This window comes from Pecten maximus, chromosome 19 (genome assembly GCF_902652985.1).
Source record: "Pecten maximus chromosome 19, xPecMax1.1, whole genome shotgun sequence".
Taxonomy (NCBI): domain Eukaryota; kingdom Metazoa; phylum Mollusca; class Bivalvia; order Pectinida; family Pectinidae; genus Pecten; species Pecten maximus.
Genome location: NC_047033.1, coordinates 30,630,102 through 30,639,443, shown reverse-complemented (window position 1 = coordinate 30,639,443; position 9,342 = coordinate 30,630,102). Strand labels below are relative to the sequence as shown.

The following is a 9,342-nucleotide window of genomic DNA, read 5'->3' as shown; positions in this document are numbered from 1 at the left end:
TTGATAACTTTTCTGTACCTAAAAAAAGTTATAACTTTTTCTAGGTACTAAAAAGTTACAAAAAAGGTACAAAAAGGTACAGAAAAGGTATAAAAAAGGTACAAAAAAGTTATAACTTTTTCTAGGTACTAAAAAGTTAAAAAAAAGTTATAACTTTTTCTAGGTACTATAAAGGTATGAAAAAGGTACAAAAAAGTTATAACTTTTTCTAGGTACTAAAAAGTTACAAAAAAGGTACTAAAAAGGTATGAAAAAGGTACTGAAAAGGTATAAAAAAGGTATAGAAAAGTTACAGAAAAAGTATGGAAAAGGTACAGAAAAATATAAAAAGATTTTGCTTCAGAATGTTTTTTTATCCAGAAATATACTTATTAAATACATGTCTTCTAGACCAATGAATTACTATTCATAAAAACATCACGGAAATCTCCTTTCACTTTGCACATTTTCTGGAAAGACTAACAAAAGCACTATTTTTCGTCCTCATGGAAAGCTTTATTTCGAATAACAGATTCCTTCCATGGATGAACGCAGCAGTCATGTACTATTACACTGTCATACTCCTGCTCCTGTACCAGGCATTATCCACTATGTTTCTTTAGTATATATTATAACTACCGTTTAATGTAAACATAAAACCAACATTTCATCAAGAATTAAGTATTTTTACTGCATAACACAGCACTCTAACTGGACTGTTATTAATACACATTGTATTGTATACTATATAAAATGTGTTAGCTGTTTGAGGCATTGTTACACAGGAAAGAAAAAAGTCTGAAATAATGTAAATGTTCCTCTTCTGGGATCCTTTCCTTGAGATTTGACTGACAATACTGCAAGAACACTGATTTTTCCAGGAGCTGATCAGGGTTCTTCTTGGGATTGACACTCTATAGTCCATCAAAAAGAAAAGAAAAGAAAACAGTTAGTGATCTATTTACATATTGTAACTCTGGTTTCGGTGTAATAACTTAATAACTAGGACAGGCTGAGAGTTAATTGGGTTATTATAATTTATTAACTAGAACACTGAAAATTTAAAGGACCCCATCAATTTCATCATGAGGCAATAAATAATATATATCTCCCATAATCATCAAGAACCCATCTGCCTAAATCACCGAGTAATATTGGTTGGAATTATATTGAAACAAAATCTGACCTTGGCCTTTGACCAAGTGACCTTGACCTTTGGTCAGTTGACTCCATGCATTATTGTAATGTTTAATTCTGACCAACTTTGCTTTAGCCTTGAAACAAAATATTTAATCAGTGAAAAAACGCAAAATTTGACCTTGACCTTGTCAGTTTACACCTAGTTTAATTCCAACTAAATTTGCTTCATGTATGTATTATTGTGATAATATGTTATTAATTGTGAGAGGAAGCACTCTTACGTGGTCTGCTACACACGTGTTTCTTCTCCGGTTGTGTGTATACAAAGTTTTACTTCCGGTATTGCGCATCGGAAATCTTTATAATTTTACACGCAAGAAAATCTTATCCTCTGGTTTGTTAATCTGTCAGAACTAAAATTTACTATATTCGTGATTTTGTAAGCCTTTTACATCGTTTTTATTAGAACATAAGTAACATTTTCTATGTCTCGTAGTCCCGCGATTTACGATCCTTTCGAACCTCTCGGACTTTTTCATACTGCGTAGCGATGTAAACAAATGGTGGCCCAGTTGTGTTTTCCCCTGGGACACTACAAATTTTCGATAGGGTAAGGAACATCCAATCATTTTGAATCAAACCAAAATTCTAGTATGTATATTGAAATCTCGGATAAACGTTCACTTTCAAAAATTCTGCGTTACTGTAAAGACCACGTAGGTTGCTGCTTTGAAAGTCGGCAGCTTCAAAACTATTTTTAAAAGGTTACAGTAACGATATGTTTTAGACCCGGAAAATCATTTGTAACATCATCATGGCAGAAATTATTAATATCAGGAATTTTCTAAATATACCAAACGATGTTGTTCTCAGCGAGGAAACACTTTCAAGACTTCGGGACATTGTTAAAAGTTCTACATCTTTAGGCCATGCATTGTTCTGTATTCGCCTGGACTGTGCCGCATTTTGTGATGGGTGTTATTTCTGTGACAACTCAAAAAACACAGCGTAAATTTTGGACATCACCTTATTACTCTCGCTAAAACAAGAATTTCGGCATTTTGGACTTTAATACAAAACAAGATATCTTTGGATTCATCATCATTTTGGACTTCAGCTAAAACAATCAACATTTTTATAATTTATCAAAATGGAGTCAATGGACACAGATATGAAAAAGGTAGAGACATGGGCTATTCACAAAAAGATCACCATGGAGTCTCTAAAAATATTATTTGGCCTTGGCTTCCAATCTATGGAAGCGCTTTCCTGCCTAAGTCCAGAAGACTTGTCCAAAGTTAAAATACCTGTAGGACAGGCAAAGCTCATAATTAAGGCCGTGAAGCAGACCTTCATCTCGGAACAAGCCCGGCAACCCGAAAAACAAACGACAAACCAGGAAGAGGACAACGACCAAGATCATAACAGTGGTCATGAGGACCTTTCCCAGGATCAGGACATTCTCGTGAGGGAAGTCCTGTCAAACCTCCAAAGAGCACAAGGACAGCAGGGAGGTGGAGCAGCAAGACAAGAGACACCAGCACAGATATTGCAAGGTGGGTACTCATGGCAAGATCCCCAGGTCCACCTAAAATCTCTCAATCAGACTCGTGATGGTGGGTGTTTGGACATCACTGATTTTGTAAATGGGGGGTTGCAGACTGAGAAGGTTGTGTCTGAAAATGATGATTTTCAATTTGTATATAAAACTGGACCACTTAAACCCAAACTTGAAAATATATCTCTGACTCAGTGGTCCAATGCAAATTTGGCAATTTTGTATAAATTAGTCCAGGATGGTATTTTACCCAAAGATAATGTATTTGACTATCTGTCACACACATCCAGAATCTATCGTTTGATATCATCGCATGAGATGGTGTCTGTCTTTCTGTACGATAGGGAGTATAGGCGCCTTCAACATGCACACAAATTCCGTTGGGGCACTGCTGTGTCCTACCTATCAGATGAGTTTTTACGACTCAGACATTCTCAGCCTTCTCAGTCAGCAACACAGAAGAAAAAATTTTCTTCTAATTCAAGCTCAGCAAAATTTGCTAATTTTACTCCCCAGGGAAAGGAGATCTGCAAAAAATTTAATTCAAAAGGGGGTTGTCTGAGCCAATCATGCAAATATGAACATGTTTGTTCTATGCCAGGCTGCTTTGCTGCGCATGAAAGGGGTAGCCATGCTTCAAAAAACTAGTTAAAGTTAAGCCCTCACCAAGTTTGAACTTCGCAGCCTGGGAAAATGAATTAAAAAATGATGTAGACAAGAATTATATCCTAAATGGAATTAAAAATGGTTTTGACATAATTGATCCTTCATCAAACCCTACCCCTGTACTTTTAAGAAACCACCCCTCTGCAAGAATTTCAGGTCCACTATATCAGAAAGCAACAGACCAAATTTTGACAGAGATTGAAAATGGGAACTATGTTGAAGTCCCTAACCCACCAAAGGTCATAAGCCCTTTGGGGGTCATACCAAAACCTGATGGGGGCGTCAGGTTGATACATGACTGTAGTAGACCTGAAGGATCAGCAGTAAATGATTATGTTACTGACATTCCCAAGCACAAGTTTAGTACTGTTGATTCTGCTGCAAGACTGGTCTCACCAGACTGTTATATGGCAAAAGTAGACCTTAAAAGTGCTTACCGGGTAGTCCCAATTAGTCAAAAAAGTCAGATGGTAACTGGCATTCATTGGGAATTTAAAGATAGTACTCGTTACTTTATAGATACAAAATTACCATTTGGCTCTCGTTTAGCACCTAGTATCTTTCATAGACTTTCCCAGGCTGTGATTCGTATCATGAACAGTAAGGGTTTTCGTAACATAGTAGCATACTTGGACGACTTCTTTATCTGTGAATTATCTAAGGAACAATGCATGTATACCTTGAATACCTTATTATACCTCTTACGAAGGTTGGGATTCATGATTAGCTGGAACAAAGTTGTCGATCCATCCCGCACTTAAACTTTTCTGGGTATTGAGATAGATTCCCATGAAATGCATCTAAGGCTTCCTAATGAGAAGCTTCAAGCACTTAAGTCAGATCTGGACATTTTCAGTTCTCGTCGTCGTGCAACCAAAAAGCAACTGCAATCTTTAGTAGGCAAATTAAACTGGGCATCATCAGTAGTGTATGGCGGGAGAGTTTTCCTTCGCAGACTGATAAATGCTATCTGCACCCTCAAAAAAGATTCTCATAAACTCCGGTTTAATGCAGACGTCCTCCGGGACTTAGCTTGGTGGCATACCTTCCTTCAAACCTTTAACGGTAAATCCCTCCTATTAAACAAAGTCCCTGTTACGAATATATACACAGATGCTTGTAATGAAGGGGCAGGTGGACATTGGGGCAATGACTGGTTTTATTCCAACTGGTCATCTGACATCCCTGGTGCTAAACAAATGCACATAAATGAGAAGGAATTTTTAGCTGTATGCCTTGCAGCACATTACTGGGCTCCGGCCTGGGCTAATAAGCGGATTATTGTCTATTCGGACAATATGGTCACTGTATCAAGCATAAATAAATGCACGTCTCGAAATCCTATTGTTATGCGGTTTCTCAGATATCTTTTCTGGCTATCGGCCACACATAATTTCCATTTGTCATCCAGACATATAAAGGGGAAACATAATTGTTTAGCAGATTGTGTGTCACGATTACATGAACAGAAAGCGTTTCACACATTTTTATCATTACTCCAACCTCCAGTCCCTATTTTCTCTTGGTTATACCATATGTCTATCAAGTCTCTTTCCCTTCTTTTATCTAGGCACGACTTTAAATACCAAGAGGCTGGATGAGCAAGTATCCCTCTTAAGGGCTAACGCCTTGGCTTCTTCTACAAGACGCACATACTGTACCTATCTAGATACATATCTCAAGTTTTGTGGGGACCATGCTATAAAACCAGTGCCTATTTCTACTGCGGATTTAGGACGGTACATTGCCTTCCTATCATTCCGCCTACAATTCTCCTCAATAAGGAATTACCTGTCAGCTGTAAGACTTCTACATCTGGAAGTTGGCTTAAACAACCCTATTGACAATTATTTCACCAACAGTCTCTTAAGAGGAGCTCGTAGAGTCCTGGGTGACTCTACTTGTCCAAAACTTCCTATAACACCAAACATACTATTACAAATTTTATCACAACTGGACCTTCATGCACCACGTGATATATGTTTCTGGGCGGCTTGTTTGGTAGCCTTTTTCTCCTTCTTTAGGAAGTCTAACTTACTCGCTCCTTCTTTAAAGGAATTTAGTCCCGAGAAACACTTGAGTCGTCATAATGTACTATTCAGCTCAAAGGGGGTAGTCCTTCATGTCAATTGGTCAAAAACTATACAGTTTCGAGAAAGAACACTCTCTGTCCCACTACCATTAATCATGTCTTCCCCCCTTTGCCCAACACAAGCTATCCTGCTTTTATTCAGGCTTTGTCCCACCCAGGATAAGATGATACCTGTTTTTATGTTTTCAACCCCAGGGGGTCCTAGGCTGCTAAATTACAACACATTTCTCTCCCGCCTACATCAATGCCTTAGGAACATAGGAATAGACCATACTAAGTATTCAGGCCATAGCTTTAGACGCGGGGGTGCATCCTTTGCGCTTGAATGTGGACTACCCTCAGAACTTATTCAGGCGCAAGGTGATTGGAGAAGTGATGCATATAAAAACTACATAGATCCTTCCTTGGCACATCGTCAGCGTCTCAGTAATTCCCTTGGGGAGGCTATTAAAAGAAAATTTTATGGAAAATCAAGTATCTATGTCCTGAATCTTGCCATGAATACCTACACTTGATATATACATATGCATGTGCTATATATGAACAGTGAACTGTAAAATGTATATTGGACAGTGACTATATACTTTTCATATTGGACGGTGACATGTGGTGTTACTTGTGTGTATATTCTATGGACATTATGTGAAAGTACATGTATCTGATACCTGTGGATTATAACCATACGTGCTGAGGACCCAACTTAGGGTTGCCTCAAAGGAACATTGAACCCTTATATGTTGGATATATGCAGTGGACTTTATCAGGAATAATCTCGTACTCCTGTGCAGTGTGTCATTATATAGACAATGGGCCTGCATTTGATCATGGAACGAGATCCCAGCACTTTTCACCGAACATATTTCTCAATATTTTATTTTCATCTGTATTTATGACATTTTTTATCTAGTCACTACATAATTATAACTACACTACACAGGTTTGGGTGTTTGGACAATTAACTACATGGTTTATTACATGTTTTTCCTCTAAATGTATCTGTATTAATTATGAATATGTTACGTATTCCTTTATGCAATATTATGTAATCTTAGTCAGATTATGTAATGACAGATAATTTACGCAATATTACGTAACAATGACAATACAGTAATAAACCTTAGCTATCACCCAAACCTGATGGTCTTTCTAGTTTTAATTCATTTACAACATTAGTGGGAAGCAGAAAGTTTGTACAAGAAACTTTCTACTTGCATCTGCCTGACGATTGAACTATTAATGTATGTATTATTGTGATAATATGTTATTAATTGTGAGAGGAAGCACTCTTACGTGGTCTGCTACACACGTGTTTCTTCTCCGGTTGTGTGTATACAAAGTTTTACTTCCGGTATTGCGCATCGGAAATCTTTATAATTTTACACGCAAGAAAATCTTATCCTCTGGTTTGTTAATCTGTCAGAACTAAAATTTACTATATTCGTGATTTTGTAAGCCTTTTACATCGTTTTTATTAGAACATAAGTAACATTTTCTATGTCTCGTAGTCCCGCGATTTACGATCCTTTCGATCCTCTCGGACTTTTTCATACTGCGTAGCGATGTAAACAAATGGTGGCCCAGTTGTGTTTTCCCCTGGGACACAACAAATTTTCGATAGGGTAAGGAACATCCAATCATTTTGAATCAAACCAAAATTCTAGTATGTATATTGAAATCTCGGATAAACGTTCACTTTCAAAAATTCTGCGTTACTGTAAAGACCACGTAGGTTGCTGCTTTGAAAGTCGGCAGCTTCAAAACTCTACCTCTCCCACCCACCCTTTATTATAATTCTCTTATGTTAGAAAATGTCAGTTATTTGTATCTGTAGAGTAGGTTAATGTGTGTTATGTAGAAGTAGACTTTGTGATTGTATCAGTAGTTTAGAGAGTCAAGCTAGGGTTCCTTTGTCCAGGACAATTAACTACATGGTTTATTACATGTTTTTCCTCTAAATGTATCTGTATTAATTATGAATATGTTACGTATTCCTTTATGCAATATTATGTAATCTTAGTCAGATTATGTAATGACAGATAATTTACGCAATATTACGTAACAATGACAATACAGTAATAAACCTTAGCTATCACCCAAACCTGATGGTCTTTCTAGTTTTAATTCATTTACAACATTAGTGGGAAGCAGAAAGTTTGTACAAGAAACTTTCTACTTGCATCTGCCTGACGATTGAACTATTAATCATGCCAAAACAAAATATTGATGAAAAAAAAAAAAAATTACCTTGACCTTTCAATCTAATGACCTTCATGAGCTTTGACCCTGGGTTTTGACATAATTTTGTGAACTGTACCTGGCCCATTTCGTGTAAGTTTGTCAATAAATTCTAGAATTATTAGACAGCAGCAAAATTAGAGGGCTGGGAGACAGAAGTAATTACTATAGGCTAACAAACACAACTTATCATGTCAAATCAAAAAGAAGATACCCCCAGAGATATCATGTAATTGTATGATTATCATATAAATATCAATTTTATATATATCATATATACAAGACTGTTCTTTAGCCTAAGAAGGAAGAGAAAAGTGATTCCCAAATAAGGAATCACTTTTCTCTTCTTCTAGATCTTATTAATTTGAAAGCAGAAGCCTAAAATGTTTCTTTTGAATAAGATCCATAAATAACTTTCTGAGAAACTTCAAAATTATAAAATTCAAAATGACAGCCTGTCAGCCATCTTGCATTGCATACAAGCTAATATATTGGGGGCGGGGATGATCAACTTAAAAGGGAAACTGATGGTGAAAGTAGTCAATGTGTGTTAATTCAGCAATAAAACATTTTAAATGAATTCACATAAAAGAAAAGAAGAAAGATTCTTCTCAAATTTTCCAATGGTCTATGTATAATAAATAAAATGTGCTAAAATTGTATATAGATTTTACTTTGTAGATCTATTTTAAATACTTTGACAAATTTTCAATTAGGACTTTATTTTATTGGATTTCCTTGAAATTTCACGCACACAACAAGTAACAATCCCTCTCATTTCTATATATATTTAATTTACCGTAGCCGATTCCGTAGATATTAATTGCGTGTTAATTACATTTAAAAAAAAATAGTGTTGTGCGTATAATTAGGAATAAAGAACAAAATGTTCATACTTACCATAAATTATGGTGCATATATTCGTCTATTTCAGTAAAAAATAGTAACAAATGTACGGGAAAACATGAAAAAAATTATCAGGTAAAATAGCTGACGAATTATTGCCTACACCCCAATATATAGTGTATCGAATTTCAAGAAAATCCATTGAAAAACGAAGTATATTATATATACTTTGGGACGTTCATACCAAACGCCATAAACGAAAAACGTGTATGGCCACATATATGTGTGAATCCATTTTAAATATATCATAATATTGACCCTGAATGTGAAGGTGAAGGATTAAAAAATAATCACTTGGCAAGCAAATTAAACTTACGATTGAAAGATGCAACATTTATAAATCGGCTGTGCGTAGGGGGCGGGTGGTCCGAGGATCATGAATGCTGGTGAATTTAGTCCTGAAACATGAAGTATTTCATATGAACATATTCACTCAATGTTGTTTAATGTATGACGACCGCGAGAGCGACAAAATCTGCGATTCGAAGACAAATTAGAACATAACTTACCCTGATTTCATGTTGTCCGATCCCGCGATAATTCAGTGTTTGCCGGTGAAAGGGGTATCATAAGTCGCCAAAAGCTAGACGAAATTTGATATTCTGTTCCCAGTTTGTCGATTGTATTCCGTGAGTGGGGAAATTAAATGTCGCCAATATATACTGTATATATAACGTGATTTTGTTCTAGGTCTAAGCTTTCATCACGTTTCCGTAAACAAACAAAATGGCCGCCACTTGTAATACAAATCTCCCGCTAAACTGAA

The 9,342-nt window shown here is 36.2% G+C and overlaps 1 long non-coding RNA gene across 1 annotated transcript; it reads right to left on the bottom strand.

The window, feature by feature from the left end:
• Positions 1 to 651: 651 nt before the first annotated feature.
• LOC117317331 lies at positions 652 to 9,106 on the bottom strand. Its single transcript, XR_004530164.1, has 3 exons — positions 9,086 to 9,106; positions 8,893 to 8,974; positions 652 to 893 (listed from the first exon to the last, which is right to left on the bottom strand). It is a non-coding gene; the product is annotated as an uncharacterized LOC117317331 (long non-coding RNA).
• Between the last annotated feature and the right edge of the window lie 236 nt (positions 9,107 to 9,342).